This window comes from Equus asinus, chromosome 4 (assembly GCF_041296235.1).
Source record: "Equus asinus isolate D_3611 breed Donkey chromosome 4, EquAss-T2T_v2, whole genome shotgun sequence".
NCBI classification, from domain to species: Eukaryota; Metazoa; Chordata; class Mammalia; order Perissodactyla; family Equidae; genus Equus; species Equus asinus.
The window spans coordinates 67,745,661-67,764,793 of NC_091793.1; the positions used below are offsets into that span (position 1 = coordinate 67,745,661).

Genomic DNA, 19,133 nt, shown 5'->3' on the forward strand with positions numbered 1-19,133 from the left:
ATGGAGGGCATCAAGGAAAGGGAAGGAGAGAAGCCCGGAGCTGAGAGAGGACCTGCCTCCACAGTGAGGGCTCTAGGCAGCCTGGGGCTCAAGCCAGGCCACTAGGGGCCTAGTGGATTTTCCACAATAGGGAGAGGAAATAAACCATAAACAACCTACTGGGCCAACTGCCCAACAACAGTAGCCATGGGCCTGTCAACAGCCAGCCCCTAGGCCACTCGGCAGGAGACAGATGTGTAAGTAAGTGAATGCTACTGGCTATTGGTTTGAGCCAAGATGGAGATAGAATTTGTCAGCAAGATTGTCCTCTTTCTGGGATATTTCACCCTCACCCTCAAAAGGCCCTAAAGATATTGAGGCAGAAGTATTTCAGTGAGGGGAGAGGGGTCTCATGAAGGAAATAGGAAGACAGTGGAAGGGATTTCCCCCAGATTAAGAAGAAATAATTGTGTGTGTATGTGTGTGTAGCAGCGAGACCTAGGGCTCCCTGAGCAGCAGGGCTGGACCCTGGGGAGGGGCCAGGCTCCGAGGAAAATGGCTGCCTGAATCTAGGCGCCCCCTCTCCCCTCCAAGTGTCACACGGCACAGAAGCAGCATAGCCTGGGGGCTAAAAGGAACCTCGCCTACCCAGACCGGGTGATTCCTAGTAATCTGTGTGAATGATGGCCACGAGGAGAAGGGGACTCACGTGAAAAGGAAAAGTGCCCCTTGCAGCAGCACTTGCCTAGGAGATAGCAAGACTGAAGGTTGTGTTTCACCGCTATTGCTCCTCAGTTAAAGCTGATAAAGGATGGTGCACTTTGCCTGACCCCAGGATGCCAGGCCCTTGCAGGACCTCACTGTCAAATTAACAAACAGAAACCTCATTAAATTGGAGTCAGGAGGCCAAGAGGGGGAGCTCTCAGGCCCTACATGGACAGCAGAGCCCAGCAGGAAGAAGAAAGACTTCCTCTTGTTGACTGGCTGGAAGCTCGGCCAATGAGAGGCTGTCATAACGCAGCGAGTGAAAAGCCCCGCCCCTCTGGACTCTTTGCAACAGCCTTTCCTACTGCGGCTTAGCTGTAGGAAGGAGCTTCTGCTCCCTTGCTGCTGGGGGACTTGCACGTGGCTTGCCAAGGTTGCAGACCCTAACTTGCAATTCTTTGCTGATCTTAGCCACCTGTGAAAACTAGTGGGCTTACTTGGTTTGTCCAGAGTGCTAGTTTTCAGAGCTTGCCTAGCGTGACCGTCTTTCTAGTCCTTGACAGCTGACAACACACACACATTTTGTTCTCAGGGTCCTACTCTGAGTCAGTTTCTTCCCTGGCAGGGGTTCTCTTGCAAGCTGACAGACTCAGCTTCGTGACCCTCCACCTCTGCTGGTCTTCATTTTCTTTTCTGGTGTCTGGAGGTCCTACCAAAATTACCCTGACGAACCTCACTTTGCTGAGGCCAGTGTTGCTGGACTCTGAGCCGAAAGGTGCCCTTTTGTGCTCGGGTTTGGTCTTGTGGGGCCCCAGCCTGTGGGTGATTCTCCCAGTGCTGACAGAACTGCGCTCACTCTGCATCCCTGGGTTTATTCTTGTTAACTGAGGGTGACCCAGTTACCATATCTTGTGACTTTTTCTAATTCCCAGCAGGCCTCTGTGAGACTATTTTAACTTTCAAGTTTTGTCAACTGAGCTTTCAGTCTTGGTGGCTTTTCAGGAGAAAAGCGACAATCAGTGTCATTTCCTGAGCTTGCTTTCAGTCTGTCCTCTGGCTGAAGAAGGCGTCCCTTCTGTGGGTTCTGCGTTAAAGTGGGGGCTGCCGTGCTCGGAACTCTCCACCCCTCCCTCGAGGGGCGTCCTAAGGCCTGTGACGCACGCAGCCTTCCGGCTGGGCTGCACCGCCTGTCGATAGTGTGCCCTCTGGGATCATTGAGGCCAGGCAGGCAGCTCTCACACTTGGTGGGAGAAATTTCATGAATCAGATTACAAGGTTTCTTAAATTCTTTGGGAGCTCTTGTGCTAATTGGTTTATGGAAACTTATGAGTCCTTATATTAATTTTTTTAAAACCTCAAGAATTTCCAAAAGAAAAAATTGATTTCCAATATTTTAAATGTTTTGGGTCTTTTAAGAAAACCATTCCTGCTGAGACAGCAGCTCTAAAGGGAAACAAAGATTTGGGTTAATGACCTTGGTTATTATGTTACAAATAGAAGGTTATTAGGTTATAGCTCAGTGCTTTCTACAGTTGAAAGTGTTAATAGTTGTTATTTAAGTGTAAAAAGAGGAAAATTCCAAACAATATTTCTTTCTTTTTTTTCAGGAAGATTGGCCCTGAGCTTACATCTGTTCCCATCTTCCTCTACTTTATATGTGGGACGCCTGCCACAGCATGGTTTGATAAGCAGTGCGTAGTTCCACAACCAAGATCCAGGATGGTGAACCTTGGGCCGCCAATGCAAAGCACACAAACTTAACAGCTACGCGCCACCAGGCCAGCCCCTTGTTACTGAACCAGGTTCGTGTTTGCCCCCCTCCACTCCTCCCCCCGAGAAAGCCAAACAGTGAGATGACAACATCGCAGCAGAGAGAGGGTTTACTTCCAAGGCAGCCAAGTGAGGAAGTGGGAGCATGAGCCCCAAATTTGCTTCCCCAAAAAAAGGGACTCAGTGATATTTATGGGATGGGGCAAGGTGGTCTGAAATGTGGAGTGAGGTGATTGGAGGTGAGGAGAGGTGAGGTAATCCATGATCTGCACAAGCGTAGTCAGACTTCATGACTCTTCATAGGACCCATGTTCACAAAATGGCGGTATTAGCATGATCAGAGGGTGGAGTTTTTAGCCTCTTGATGTCGAAAGGTTGCCTATCAGACATCTGCTTGAGCCCCGTTGAGAGGTTGGTGGCCTCAACTGGCCTGAAGTGGACCAGGAGTTCTAATTCCTGAAAAACAGCTCACACACCCATTACCATGGTGACCCAGGCTCCAGGGAGATGTTATCTATAGGACCCTGGTGGGAGTCAGGTAGCAGATTGCCTAAACAGCACAGTTACCAATGGCTGGGTTCAACAGCTAAAAGCTATAATCAGTAACTGCAAAGAGGAAAAAACTTTAGTACCTAGATACTTAATCATCAATGGCTGTTTGCTGGTTTCAATCCCCCCTATTGTTTGGTCACTTCTCATTCGTGAGGGATTTGGGGCGATGACCGATCTAGCTACTTCCTGCTCAATTGGGGCATAGATCTGGGTTAAAGGAATGACATTTTTAGCACTCATTTGGAAATATTCTCATGTTCCTGGCTTACCAGAAGGACAAGAAGTACAGACAACCCAAATTTTAACAGTCCCTGAAAAATAGACCTAATCCCAGTGGGGCCTCCATCTGTTCTCCAGGTGGGGAAGACATCTGGTCTCAGTTTCTGATAGTCTTTTGTTTTACTGGAGATGCATCAGAGACCAGAGCAATGGCCTATACCCTGATCTTTCAGTTGTCAATGATGATGGCCATCAGCACAGACTCTTTACCTGGGGGTCATCACATTCCTAAGGAACTCAAAAGAACAAACTTATCAAATTATAGCAGCTGACAGGGTCCATAAAATCTACAGAGCATGTCTGGGTTAGTTAATCAGAGGTCATTCAAAGTTACAATATGGTTTCTTCTTTACAATATGGCTTCCCTTATGTTAACCTTGTGTTAACCCGTATCAATCCCCCCTTTTCTTGTTCATCTTCAATCTTGAGGGGTTATCCTGTTGGTGAGGAGCATAGGTTGTTCCATCTCATTGGACCAGTCCCTTGTGATGCAGGTGGGCTCCCAAAGTTCAGCCCATATTGTGTTAGCAAGTAACCAGGTATTTAATAAGAAGTATTTCTAGAGAGACAAAAAGAAAAACACGGTTAATGGTGGGTGCAAATTATAAACCAGCAAATTATAAACCTTTTTGAGTCCAGGCAGCAGACAGTCAAAAGATTTCTGGGCGTCAGAATCAAAGCATCTTTTGCAGTTTGAAATGTCTCTGATGATGTTATCAGGTCTTCAGGTATCTTACTGAGTGTCTTACACAGCAACAGACGTGAATTCTCTTAAGTTTATATTAATTTGTCCAGCTTCAGTTTGCAAAGGTTCAGGAAAAAGGGCAGGTTCGGTTCTCAATGATTCCAAATGAAAATAATGGGAAAAAAATTGAAAACATTAATTTGGAGATTTGTGGCCAGATATTTCAAGAGACTAGAAGAATTCAGGATCCAGTCCAGTTAACAGATATAAAATAAAAACCTCAAAGACAATTATCAGGACTAGAACCTAATATCCATGAATGTGTACTATAGCTTTTATTGAAACATAATTTTTCTCTCTGAAATCACCCTCATTTTTACCAAAGATAGCCAAATTAAGACTAATTGGTTTGCAAGATAAGTTTAGTTTCAAGAAAATTGCCTCAATTATTTACAGAAGTACAGTAAGAATAGCAAGTGATTATATAGGTTCTTTCAAATCTGCTTTGCTGGAACTCTTTCTGAGGAATCTCAGGTTGAACTTTAAAGGCCTCTCGAGGCCAAGAAAACCAAGCCAAAGACTTGTCATCAGATTTTGCCTGCAATACCTACAGATTTGGGTGGATTCCTCTCTTCTTGAGGACCTCCAATATATTTCGAGTTCCAGGCGCCTGCCAGATAAGTGACCTTCCTTACTTACCCGGGGTCCTGGAATCCTTGTAAACAAGGTACCAGGCCAATATTTCCAAGTGGCTTTGTTCCACAAAGTCCAACCCTTGTTTCTTCAAGGCTGTCTGGTCATATCTGAGTCTATGCCAGTTTCTCTCAAATATGACATTCCAGTCAAAGCCTTCGTAAGATAACCAATGTTTCCAATTGTGTCCTGTTATAAGGAGAACAGACTCTTATTGAACTTATGGCAAATAACTACATTGCCATGAAAACGATACTCACTCATTAAGAGTTTCCAAATCCTGGAGGGATCAGGCAGGGAGAAAAATAAGCGTTTCAAATCTGCTTACAAAGGTATAATTTATCAAATTGATATGTCATAGTTAGCATGAGAGAAAAAGAGAAAAGACTTCCTTAAATCTGGAAACAGAACATCAAAAAATCAGCAATATCTCAAATGAAAAGTCCTATAAATCATGATCATCCTCATCAGTTCATTCAGTCCTGTGTAATCAATTCTTGCTCTTAATCTTCTGTTAGCAGTTGTATGAGGTCATGAGTTTCTCTGTTAGAGTTCTGTAATTTCTTACCCAGTTCAGTTTTACGATCTGAAAGTTTATTAGAAACCTTATTCTAGGGGCTGGCCCCGTGGCTGAGTGGTTGAGTCTGTGCGCTCCGCTGCAGGCGGCCCAGTGTTTCGTTGGTTCGAATCCTGGGCGCGGACATGGCGCTGCTCGTCGGGCCACGCTGAGGCGGCGTCCCAGATGCTACAACTAGAAGGACCCACAACGAAGAATATACAACTATGTACTGGGGGGCTTTGGGGAGAAAAAGGAAAAAATAAAATCTTTAAAAAAAAAAAAAGAAACCTTATTCTAGCTGGCCCAGTGGTGCAGCAGTTAAGTGCACACATTCTGCTTTGGCGGCCCTGGGTTCACCAGTTCGGATCCCCATTGTGGACATGGCACCGCTTGTCAAGCCATGCTGTGGCAGGCATCCCACATAGAAAGTAGAGGAAGTGGGCATGGATGTTAGCTCAGAGCCAGTCTTCCTCAGCAAAAAGAGGAGGATTGGCAGCAGATGTTAGCTCAGGGCTGATCTTCCTCAAAAAAAAAAAAAAAAAGAAAGCACTGCAAAGAAATCTTAACCTGTTTGGGGCTGGCCCCGTGGCTGAGTGGTTAAGTTCATGCACTCCGCTGCAGGCGACCCAGTGTTTCGTTGGTTCGAATCCTGGGCACGGACATGGCACTTCTCATCAAACCACGCTGAGGCAGCGTCCCACATGCCACAACTAGAAGGACCCACAACGAAGAATATACAACTACGTACCGGAGGGGCGCTTTGGGGAGAAAAAGGAAAAAATAAAAATCTTTAAAAAAAAAAAAGGAACCTTATTCTAGAGTGTCAGAGTCCTTTCCATGAATTTCTCTGAAGATGAAACATTTTGCGAAAGCATCAGAGTAAAACAATAACTGTCTGTAAACAACAAGATCCCAAAATGGCAACTGACAAAGAAATTTGGTTAGTTTTGTGACATATAATACTTTAAAATAATAACCAGAATTGTGGCTGACAACCAGGACCAATCAGAATTTTAGGAATGTTATATAATTTTTAAAACATTTATATCAATAACATTGACTCACATAATACCACCCTAGAAAGTTTATCATCACTTATTTGACAATGTTTCCCATGTAATTTAACATACCAAATAAGCCTAATTAGCTTAGTGTCTTCCTCCTTCTAGGAAGCAGGAGGAAATTTCCTTGAGAAGTCTCAGGGGCCCTCTGAAAATCCTCAGAGAAATTCTCTTCCTTCTTCCAAGCCAAATGAAAGTATTCAGGATTTGAATATTTTGGTGGTGGGGAGAGCTTGTCAAAAACATCAAAAGGTTTTAAAACACTTGTTCAGATCGGAAACCATGCTCAGTCATCCATTCAAAGTGACAACAGAACCAGTCAAGGGCAAACAGCTAAAACAGTCAAAATATCTGAATAGAGACTCCAGTCTTTCTGAACAGAGGGAATTATTGTAACAAAACATAGATTTTCTGTCTTTTAGGTAGACTTATCAAAAATAAAGAAAGAGCCTTTTATAACCTCTTTATCAAGAGCAGACCAAAAGTTCAAGAAAATTATCCTTTAGAGAGAGAAAACAAAATTTTAATTTTTGTACCAGCTTATTGTTTTTTCATTAAAACTCATTTACTTAATTGGATTTACTTTCATCTTAGCCAACTTGACCAGGCATAAAACTCCCTTCAGAATTTCTCTTTCACAAACCTTCTATAACTTTCTTTTTACATTCAGAATTTGTCCCATGCTTCCTTTCTTCCCTTCTAGTACTTGAGGACAAATTTATCTTTCTTAACCTAACAAACAAAAATACTTCCATTCTTTATAGCTTCTTTACTGAAAACATACATTTTAATTTCCTTGTATACAGAGTTGTTTGCCTTATTAATTTTTAGGAGCTTTAATTACATATATTAATTAGAATTTTTAACCCATACAGATCCTACTAAAAACTAAGCAATTATGAACTGTCCTTTACATTAGCATACTGTGGCTTGGCAAATTTATACTTTTTTTTTTGAGGAAGATTAGCCCTGAGCTAACATCGTGCCCATCTTCCTCTACTTTATATGTGGGACGCGTAGCACAGCATGGTGCGACAAGTGGTGCCATGTCCACACCTGGGATCCGAACCGGCGAACCCCGGGCCACCAAGAAGAGGAACGTGTGAACTTAACTGCTGCAGCACTGGGCCAGCCCCCAATATAAATATGTTTTATAATTTCTAGGAACATGCTACTTCATGGTACAATCTTAATAAAATACAAGACATGTTTACTATTAGACCCAAACACATTTTAGTTTCTTTGCAATAAGAAGCCAAACATAGATAAACCTAGACATGTCTAATGATAATGTTTCAGTATTTTATCTCATTTGAAAAATGACTGAGGTATTCAGTGAGTTTTTTATCACTCAATTTTATCTAGCAACACCTCAGAGTTTCAAGTTACCAGAAAGATTTTGGAAGTTATTTTAAATATACATGTCATAAGACATAATTATTTTTAAAAGCTCACCCAACACTTTTATCTTTTCCACATTTAGTTTACTCATTCCCAATAATTATTTAGATTGCCTATAAAACTTCATGAAACATTAGACACAATTAGCCATCATTTAAAATTATTTCTGCTAACCAGTTTGGTGACAGAGATTGCATCAGCTTATTCGACCAGTAAATGTAGAATAAAGGCTGCGTGTCTGCATCACGTCCAGTGCTGACTCTGAGGGCATGTCCATTCTAATCAAACCAACAAATTTAAATGAGCTTTCATTTACCAAAGATTAATTTTATAGCATGTTAACTTAAAAAACATTTGGATTAATTTCTTTTCCATTTATAAATAATTTAGGTGAGCGCTTACTTTAAGCCAATTAAACAGAGTTCTCAGTTTTGGCCATACCATCTGGAGGTAAAAATATCACACACATCTGACATACATATAGACACACATACACAGAATCTCCACAGCTATTGTTTTAAACATTACTGCCATGAATCAGGTACAGTAATACAAAGCTCCCTAGGTATGAATCCAAATTTTGTTTTAAGCCTTTTTACTAATATTTGTGGAGAAGACACTCAAGATGCTAGATTTTTGGCAAAGGTGCTCTTCTGGCCATTTTTTTGGCCTTTTCCCCCTTTTATTATTCAGTCTTAGAAATTAGTGATGGGCTAGATAGTCCCCAGAGGATTTGCAAGCTCTCTGAGATAGGGGAAATGGGTGGAACTGCCTCTAGAGCTGCATTTCCAGTCTTACAAGGATTTTCCTAGGACAGTTGCTCTTGATTTCTCAGAAATTGGGTTGTGACTCAAATGACACTATGGGTTGATCTACCTGTCCAAATACAGCATAAAGGCACAGAGAAACCACTCACGTTTTCTCCAAGATGGAGTTTCTGGGGCATAACCTATCCAAAGTTGAAAGCATTTCCAATTAATTAAAATGCACCCGAGGGGTGAGACTCCACAGATGCTTGGGGCATCCGCATGGTGCTAAGGCTGACTGACAGTAAGTGTCTGACTGACAGTGGGCCGGAGAAGGGTGCAGAGCCTGACCACAGGCGTCAATATAGTTATAAGATTTAGTCAAGTCCCATTCAGCACAAGGCAAGCCAGGGAGGCAAGAGGCAAAGGCTTGGAGCTGGCCGGGGTGGGCTCCCAGTGCCAGGGTTGAGAGTTAAGTCCCTAGCAGAAAGTTTTCCAAGTTTTGACTTTACAGAAGGTCTAGGTTCTGCTCAGGTCCAGCCTGAACTGAACCCCTAGCTGATGACAACAGAGGAGGTGATGAACGAGACAGACAAAGAAGGGAAAGAGGTGATCAGGCCTCACCCTCCCAGCCTCTTCCCAAGAGTCATCAAGATAAGGTCACACAAACAACAGTTCCTGGGCAAGACAGTTTACAGAATAAATTACCGGTCTCCCGTCCCCACAACTGACTTAGTAGGTGCCTAAAATCCTCAATAAGCTCTTGACAGGAGAGAAAACCGGGTTCCAGATTGTCAGTCAACGATTGACCAAGGGGCCAACCTGGAATCACTCCAGGTGCCCAAAAACCAGAGGAGAGCTCCCGGGGTGGAACATGGACGCTTCAACACCAGGCAGAGGTGGGGTTAGGGTGGGGTGTGGAGCTTCCATTAGCATCAGTAACACCACGAGTGGAAGCTGAGATTCCAAATTTGATTAAGTTATTAAGACCAGAGAACTCTCTGACTGTGGCCATGTGGTGTTACAGAAAAATACCATCTTTTTCTTCTTCATGGACTTGTAATTGAAAGTTGTCCAATTCTGAAGAATGCAGCCTAGGGGGCTGCAGGTAGGAATGGAATTAGCATTCCCCATTGTTTCAGAATTTAGACCCGGCCGGTCAAAGTATATTTATGCAGCAGCTAGAACCAGATCTCAAAACAAACCAAACCAAGCCAAGACAAGAGCACTTCTGTGAGTGGATCCCCTAGTTCTTACTTATTATTGAGCATCCTCGAAACCAAGACCCTCACAATGAAGGTCAGACCAAGGCTTCCTTTGTTGGAAGTCCCGGAGGGCGTCCCCTGCCAAACCAAGGCTTCCTTTCGGAAGTCAGACTTAAACGAAGGCGGAATAAGAATGCGATCACTTGTACCCAAGTTACTCACCAAAAAGACATCTTCCAAACCAAGAAGCTGTCTCTCTACTGAAAGTGAAACTATGCACCAAGCAGTCGGCAGCGCCAAGCCAGGAAAGAGTCCCAGTACAGTCCCAGGAGAAATGCACCCGGCAGCTGCTGGACGCACCCACAGGTCCTCCATACTGGAAAGGGGCTCACGAATCTCGGGCAAAAAGGTCCATCTGCACTTAGCTCCTGGCTGGCTCGCCATTTGTTACTGAACCAGGTTCGTTTTTGCCCGCTGCCCAGAAAGCCAAACACCAAGACGATGACATCGCAGCAGAGAGAGAGTTTACTTCCAAGGCAGCCATGTGAGGAAGCCAGAGCATGAGCCCCAAATTGGCTTCCCCAAAAACAGGGACTCAGGGATATTTATGGGATGGGGGCAAGGTGGTCTGAAATGTGGAGAGAGGTGATTGGAGGTGAGGAGAGGTGAGGTAATCCATGATCTGCGCAAGCATAGTCAGACTCCATGCCTCTTCATAGGACCCATGTTCACAAAATGGTGGTGTTAGCATGATCAGAGGGTGGAGTTTTTAGCTTCTTGATGTCAAAAGGTCGCCTATCAGACATCTGTGTGGGCCCAGTTGAGGGGCTGGTGGCCTCAACTGGCCTGAAGTGGACAAGGAGTTCTAATTCCTGAAAAACAGCTCACACACCCATTACCATGGTGACCCAGGCTCCAGGGAGATGTTATCTGTAGGAGCCTGGTGGGAGTCAGGTAGCAGATTGCCTAAGCAGCACAGTTAACAATGGGTGGGCTACACAGCTAAAACCTGTAATCAGTAACTGCAAAAAGGAAAAAACTTGAGTACCTAGATGCTTAATCATCAATGGCTGTTTGCCGGTTTCACCCTCAAACAATATTTCTAGTCAAAGGCAATCCTTAGGAAATAGACTACTTTTCTATGACGCCCTCCTGATTTTATCACAGTATAAAAATGATGTTAGCATAATGTTCTAGTCTATGCAAAATTTGCTTTATTTTCTCACAGAAAGGATAATCAATCTGAACTCTATATATTTCCTATACTGTTTTTATTCATTTTAAACTAACATTGTTTTCATAAATGTTTGAGAATGTGAAAATGTAAACATTTGTGTTCAACCAAATTGAATTATATAATCAAAATCTTCATGAAAAGAATTGATTTTGGACTTCAGACATGCTGCAAATTATGTGAATCTGCAGAGGTACTGTAATCAAAGTATGGAAATTCTAAAAATGTAATTTTTTATGATAATTTTAATATCAATAGTGATTGCAGATTATTTAAGGATGCTTAAATTTCTAAAAACTCTTGCTGACTTTTATATTTGAAAGTAATGACTAATTTTTAATAGAAAAAAATTTCTAGGAAAATCAGAATTCCTAAAACAGAGAGAAAAAAATTACTGAATTATCACAATGTAGTTTTTTTAACCCAATAGTTTTTACTTATATGCTTGCCTATACACAAACATATTCTTTAGAAAACAAATCAAAATGGTAAAATAATGTCATAGATACATTGTTTTATAATGTTATTTAAGATTTAAATTTACATTTTCAAATATAAATGCTATTGGACATTGTATATTATATATGTATATGTTTAAATATATACAGTGCTATAATACCATCAATAAGTAAAAAGCTTAGCTGTGATAGAAAGGAGAGGACTGACAGCTAAGGAAAAATTCTCACCTTAGCCTGTAGTCTGCTCTCCACAGGAGGAAATAAAGAGTTACTCTCGCCTGCTGTACACTCTGAGAAGGTGAGAACTTTACATTGCCTCACCTAGTGCAAACTCTGACTCTCAAATGTCTACTGCTTTGCTTTCATGTCACATTTTACCATGCTCCTGGGTTGTTTCAAGAAGCAACAAGGAATCTTCACTTCAAGAATAACTAATAGAGGCCAGCCCGGTAGTGTAGTGATTAAGTCCTTTCCCTCTGCTTTGGGGGCCCAGGGTTTGTGGGTTCGGATCCCAGCTGTGGACTTACACATCACTCATCAAGTCACGCTGTGGCAGTGTCCCACATACAAAATAGAGGAAGACTGGCACAGCTGCTGGCTCAGGGCCAATCTTCCTCATCCAAAAAAAAGAATGACTAATAAATTTAATGATTATTATTTTAACTTCTCTTTATTTTAAATATTTTATTGTTACTCTGTTTAATGACACAGCCAAGACAGCAACTGTTCCAAGACAACAACATCTTGTTTTTGTGACCAATCTATCCTGATGACTCTTTTTAATATTGCTCTTTCCCAAATTTGCAATCATGAAACTGTTAAGATGTCTTTTACAGCTAAAACATCTTTGGGGTTTCCTGGGCAGCCATGGAGAAACACAAGATTTGGTTCTTCATCTTACAAAGGAGAGGCAATGAATACAACCAGATTCATATGGCATTCTCTAGATTAGCACTGTCCAATAGAGCTTTCTGAGACAGTGGAAATGTCCCAGATCTGCACTGTCCAATACTATAACTACCAGCCACGTGTAGTTGTTGAGCACTTGAAATGTGACTAGTATGTCTGAGGAACTGAATTTTTAATTTTATCTGATTTTAAATAATTTAATTTTAAATAGCTACATGTGGCTAGCGGCTATTATATTAGATAGCACAGGTTTAAAAAACTGAAAACTCATACGAGAGTGATTTTGTTTACCAAACCAAAATATTAAAACCTGAAAATGTCAAAAGAAAACTTCAGTCTTTCTAGTTGAATTACATATAAGTAACTTGTTATTTATATAAGTGTGTTTCAGTGGTTATATACTTTTCAGGTTCAGAAAAACCATGCTCCCAGACCCTTATACAGTGAATAAATCATAAGTATTATATCTTAATAGAGGATTCTACTTCCCTCCATTCTGTATGCTGATTATAAAAATTAACCAGAGCAATTTAGTCATATCAACCACAGGCTGGTTTGTAATTTTTCTGCTTACATTTGCCTACAGGTCCTTTCTAGAAGTGCCAGATCAGAGGTTGAGTTTCCTGGAAGAAATATCATAAAGTCTGAAAGGACACACCAGGGAATCTTGATTATGGACCCTATAGGGAATGAAATGATAAGTTGAACCGTGGCAGGACAAACATCAGCGCAGACATGGTTGTCAGGCTGCATCGAACAGCTGAGTCAGGACTGCCAGCACATTCCTCCTCCAGAGCAGAGGTCGAGGTGGAAGTGACTGCTGAACCCAAGCTCTTTGGATCAAGTTCAGTACCTATAAATAGGCCTACTGATTTACATTTTCTTTTGTTAACTACTTTAAATTACAAAACATTTTGTTTTTTAAATGACCATCCCAATTCTCCTAATTCTGGGATAGACTTTGTATAGATAACACTGTTGGACTCAGTAAGGCTGGAGGAGCCTTAGGATATGTAACTAACTGAGTTTGTGCCCCTTCCCTGGATACCAGGAGGTCCCTTCTATTGAAGTTTTCTGCTAAAAATCCCACCAGCTCCAGTTATGATAAGATTCATCCGTGGAAATTAAATTTTGCTTCTGACGAGCTCACAATTAACAACCTCATCAGTAAAAATTACGCCATCCAGGATGATAAGTTTTCTGTGAAGCCAGTTAAAATATCGCTGATCGTGCCACGACACAGGAAATGACTACTAACACTCTTTCTCTCAACTGATCCATCAAGGAAAATCTCTCTGCTCTCCTGTATTGTAATCTAAGGCGTATTTGGTCATAACGCCTCTCAGACACTTGAGAAGGATACTTAGACAATTTACCCAAATTACAGGGTACACCTGTCATGGCTTCCCGTATTTGTGCGACAGCGTTATCACTACAAAAGTTGGGACTCAGAGAGAGGAAGGGGTGTGTCACCTGGGAAAGGTTCCTCCACCCTTAAGGAGCATTCCTACCTCTCCGATGGTGGCGTCTCAATGACCTGGCCTGAGATCATGGTTCCAGTACTCCGTGTGTGCGTTCGTCCTCTGGCTTAGGATCTCTGATTTGGAATGCTGCCTTTGAAACTGTCCCTAACAAAGGCAATGACAGCAAGTGAAGCTGTGTGGACTGTGTCACTATACAGGTTCAGCAAGAAAGCCTTGTCCTAGTTGCTGCCACGGTGCTGGAAACAGACGCACTGTAGTTAACGCTGACAAGACACAGCAGCGTTTGAGCCCTGCCTAATACCTCCTTTTGCGTTTGAGTAGATGCTTCGGGGGAGACAGTGGTTCCTTCATAAAAGTCAAGAACAAGTCAAGTGGTCGTCCCAGGTGGGAACAGCCAACCAATGGGAAGTTTACAGCTGAGCACCAGACAGGAGGCTGTTAGGGGACGTTCTGCGACGTTGGCTGTGTTCTCCCTGCAGCTGCGTCAAGTGCATTTTTAGCACGGTCTTAAGCGGTGCTGCACCACCACTATTCTGTTGGTTCACAGGCTAGAAGATTCTACAACAAAAGAAACCAAAGAGACCTAAATAAACACATAGAAATCGTGTGAGACTGTCATGTGAATCAAAGATAGCAGCGTAGACCTGAAATCTGGGAAACTGCCTGTGCTCTCTGCGGTCACCGTGACGCTGTGGGAAAGGGAGGGCTAAGAGAGGGGATGGTAGAACACTTTCCACGGGCAGCAGCGTTTGCCCAGGGATGTACAAACTGAACCTTGTATTCCATGGCGTGGGGCCGATCAGTTAACGCTGAGGAAGGACCGTGAACTTTGAGTGACCCCCGTACTCCAGCCCCTTGCAGGACCTAAGTGACCAACCGATGACAGGACTTGCTTCAGCCACCTCTACACAGGTCTGTAGGCTCCTTTGGTTCTCTCCAGGGTGCTGGTATCCAACGCTTAGCACAACCACTTTTTTGGTCCTTAAAAAAACCCTTTGATTTTTTTCTCGGAGAACTACTCAGTGAGTTTCTTCTCCAGTGTGTGTTCCCCTGCCTGGCAAGTGAATACACTCAGCTTTGTATTCCCTCTACCTGTGGTGGTCTTTATTTCAGTCGTTGAAAGACACGTGGCCGCTGTGTTAGACTGCAGGGCCTTCGCTCTGTGGGTGAAGGGAGGAGGGCCCATGACAACTGCGGTTGAATTTCCCATTTGCCAGAGGGATGGGGCTCGGAATCTGAAAAGAGTTTCTTGCACCTTATGCACACTATGGACTGAGTTTGTTGATTGAGATTTGCTGTTCAAACTCACTGTGCAATATAAAATGAAAAATAAAACCTTTCTCTTCATCTTCAACCCTTGGCAACTTCCCAGTGGAAAATATAACAGTTTCTTACATACAGCCTTATGTATGACCTTATTTTTTTCTGAGATGGGATCATGGTATTTAAATTATTCTAAACATTGCTTTTTTATTGAACAGTATAGGTGGGGATCTTTCCATAGAATCATAGCCTACCAACTTTAATCTTTATAGCTGTATAGTATCGCATAGTATGCATATAGAATAATTAACCCATCCCCAAATTTGTGGACATTCAGATTGTTTCCCTCTTTTTAACTACAAAAAAACAAAGCTACTTTTCAAAAACTGAGACAAGCAAAAACTCAATAGAAAAATAGGTAAAAAGAGACCAGAAAAACACAGGCAAACGGGTGTGTTTTTTTTTTTTTAGGAAGATTAGCCCTGAACTAACATCTGCTGCCAATCCTCCTCTTTTTGCTGAGGAAGACTGGCCCTGAGCTAACATCCATTCTCATCTCCTCTACTTTATATGTGGGACTCCTGCCACAGCATGGCTTGACAAGCAGTGCATAGGTCCACACCAGGGATTTGAACCAGCAAACTCTGGGCCACCGAAGCGGAACATGTGAACTTAACCACTGCACCACCTGGCGGGACCCAGCAAATGGTTTTAAACATACAAAAAGATTTTCAACCTCACTCAACCTACACTATAGAGAAATGTAAATGAAAACTACAATAAGATACTAATAACACCTTACACCTATCAGATTTACAAAAATCCAAATGTTTGACAATGCACTTTGTTAACGAGGCTGTGAAGAAACAGGCACTCACATATTGTTGGTTGGGACATAAAATGGTGCAACCACTTGGAGTGAATTTGGCTAACAAACTTCCATATGCATCTACACTTTGATTTAGCAATACCACTTCTGGGAATTTACCCTGAAGACTGACCCCCACAAATATGTAACAACTCACGCACAGGGTTATTCATCATGGCACGATTTTTAACAGCAAAAGATCAGTTCCAGTGCCTGTTAACAGGGAACTGATTGAATAAGATACGGTACATCCAGACAGTTGCACTGGTTTGTTGATTCTGTTGATTTTTCTACGTTAATCATATTGTTTTTCACAAAATGACAGCTGATCTCTTTACTTCCAATCCCCATATCGCTTATTGCATTTTCTCATAGCACTGCCGAGCATCCAGTATAATTTTAACGGGTAGTCATGGGGGTAGACAGGTTTTTATTTTCCATTAATCTTCAAGGGGATGCTTCTAAAGTTTCTCCATTGAGTTATTATTTTTTTAAATTCACTGTTGGATTCAGTTAGCTAATATTTTATATTGGATATAAAAATATATGTTATATATGATATCAGCCTAACTGACTTTTTAAATAATGTCCTTATCCAGTTTTTGGATTCAGAGTTACACTAGCCTCATAAATCAACTTGGCAGCCTTTGCTCATTTTCTATTTTTTGAAACACAGAGTATGTAATAAGAGTATCCATCCTTTGAAAATTTGGCATAACCCGCCTGTCAAACTGTCTCGGCCTGTGCTTTTTCGGGAGAAGTGCTTAATTGCAATTTCATTTTCTTTAATGCTTATTGGTCTATTCTAATTTTCTCTTTCTTCTTTCATCAACATTAGAACTTTTTATTTTTCCAGAAATTTATCCATTTTTTGGTGGGTTTTAAAATATTGGTGCATATTTACTATAAAATTATTTTACAGGGGCCGGCCTGGTGGCGCAGCGGTTAAGTGCGCATGTGCTGCTTCTCGGCGGCCCGGGGTTCGCCGGTTCGGATCCTGGGTGCGGACATGGCACCGCTTGGCAAGCCATGCTGTAGTAGGCATCCCACGTGTAAAGTGGAGGAATATCGGCACAGATGTTAGCTCAGGGCCAGTCTTTCCCGCAAAAAGAGGAGGATTGGCAGCAGTTAGCTCAGGGCTAATCTTCCTCCAAAAAAAAAAAAAAAGAAAAACATTAGTTTACAATTTAAATCTCATTTTTGTTTTCAGTTATTTCTCCTTTTCTACTTTCTCTAGTTGCTTCTTCTTTGTTTACATTTTCCTTTCTTTTTTAAAAAATCTTATCAGAGTTCTGTCTTACTGTTTTTGACGAACCAATTTTGGTTTTATTCATTTTCTCTGTCATCCTTACTCTTAATTTCATTGCTCTCTACACATTCCTAAGTGACGGACGGTACACAAGGGACTTGTCTTTCTGCATTATTTGAGTCTTAAAACTACTTACATATAATTTTATAAAAATACAATGAATTATAAAAAGAAAAAACTGATGGGGGGACGTAATTGTCACTCAGCTCCAACAGAACAGTGAAACATTTCAATCAGTGAAATCAGAATTGCTGACGTTTTGCCTCCTAACAGTGACGCTTCTCTTCTTCTTATCGTGTTATGTATACAAGCATGGTGACAGAGTTTCCAATCAATTAGCGTGATGCATCAACAAGTGTTTAGACCATGGGAGAAGGAAGACAGCAGTTGATGGAAGATGACTTGTTGGTAAAGGACTAGAGAATTAACGAGGCGGCTCTAGAAGAGTTTTAGAGTTGTTTAAGTTCACTTTTTTGTTTCTCTTTTAAAGCTTTCATTATAAAAATTTTTAAGCACATAGAAAAGAATAGTATAATGAACACAAAAAATCTTACTTAGATTTAACAATTGTTAATATTTGGGCAAATTTGCTTCATTTTTTCTTGTTATTATTGAGGTATTTTAAAGCAAATTACAGTATACTTTCTTACTTTGAAATAGTCTAGTAAGTATCTCCAAAAAAATAAAGATATTTTCCTACATAACCGTAATACTATTGTTCCACTTAAAAAATTTAACAGGAATTTTTTAAGATACTGCTCAGTCCATATTCAGACTACCGTAATATTCCTCAAGTGGCTTCTACAATTGTCTTTTTAATCAAGATCTGATCAAGGATATATGTTACATTTAATACTTAGGACTCCTAAACCTCGATCAGTCTAAAACAGCCTCTCTGCCTCTCATTCTTCCCCATTACAATGACTTGTTGAAGAGGTCAGAACGGTTGTCTTATAGAATGTTTCAACTTCTAGATTCACCCGATTGTTTCCTTTTGATATCAGTTATTTTGTTCTTCTTTCTCCTATATTTCTCAAAAATGGTAAGTTAGATCTAAGTCTTAATTGGTCTGATTTTGAATATTTTGCCAAGAATCATTTCACAGGCGATGCTGTTTATGACATACTGCATCACATGGGGAGGTACAGCGTGTGGTGTTGCCCCTGTTAGCAACGCTGGGAGTGACCCGTGTGTTAAAGCGGTGACAGCGTCTATTGAACAGTTATGTTTATCACAGGATAATATGACACCATGCAGACAGAAAGTGCTGCATCAGACTTTCACCTCATGGTTTTGGTATCTGCTGGTAATTGTCTGGATCAACTATTTCGTAAGGGTTGATGAAACTCAAACTTCTTTGTTCTATCATTGGTCCTACATTTATTAGCTGGCATTCCTCTCTAGAGAAGAGCTTTCCCTCATCATTTGGGAATGTCTGTTTACTCTGAAATACATTTCTCACTGGAAAGGTAGGATAAACGCTTAATTCCTTCCATCTAATTAACAATTTCCTAATAATGGGTTAGTGGAAATTACCCCAACCTTGGCTCGTTGAGTCCCCTTCAGCTTGCTTCTGTGTCTCTTTGACACAATCCGGTCTTTAAAAACCTGTTTCTTTTGGAGGGGGCGGGGGGAAGATTAGCCCTGAGCTAACATCTGCCGTGAATCCTCCTCTTTTTGCTTAGGAAGGTCGGCCCTGGGCTAACATCCGTGCCCATCTTCCTCTATTTTATGTGGGACGCCTGCCATAGCACGGCTTGATAAGCAGTGTGTAGGTCCGCACCCAGGATCTGGACCAGCGAACCCCGGGCTGCCAAAGCGGAACGTGCGAACTTAACCGCTGCGCCACTGGGCTGGCCGGTATTTGCTTTTTTTTGAAACGAGTTTCCCCAGTCCTGCCTTGCCCATTCCCAGCTCCGGTGGGAACCAGCTGTTTCTGCGAGCCCCGACTCCTTTTCGTAAGGACTGGTACT

At 41.8% G+C, this 19,133-nt stretch overlaps 2 long non-coding RNA genes across 2 annotated transcripts; one reads left to right on the forward strand and one right to left on the reverse strand.

Moving 5' to 3' along the window:
• Positions 1-1,037: 1,037 nt before the first annotated feature.
• Positions 1,038-12,799, forward strand: LOC139045081 (uncharacterized). The gene is made up of 3 exons (XR_011502749.1): positions 1,038-1,117; positions 2,292-2,486; positions 5,279-12,799. It is a non-coding gene; the product is annotated as an uncharacterized lncRNA (long non-coding RNA).
• LOC106823638 (uncharacterized) lies at positions 2,527-14,264 on the reverse strand. Its single transcript, XR_011502748.1, has 3 exons — positions 13,748-14,264; positions 4,670-4,852; positions 2,527-3,844 (listed from the first exon to the last, which is right to left on the reverse strand). It is a non-coding gene; the product is annotated as an uncharacterized lncRNA (long non-coding RNA).
• Between the last annotated feature and the right edge of the window lie 4,869 nt (positions 14,265-19,133).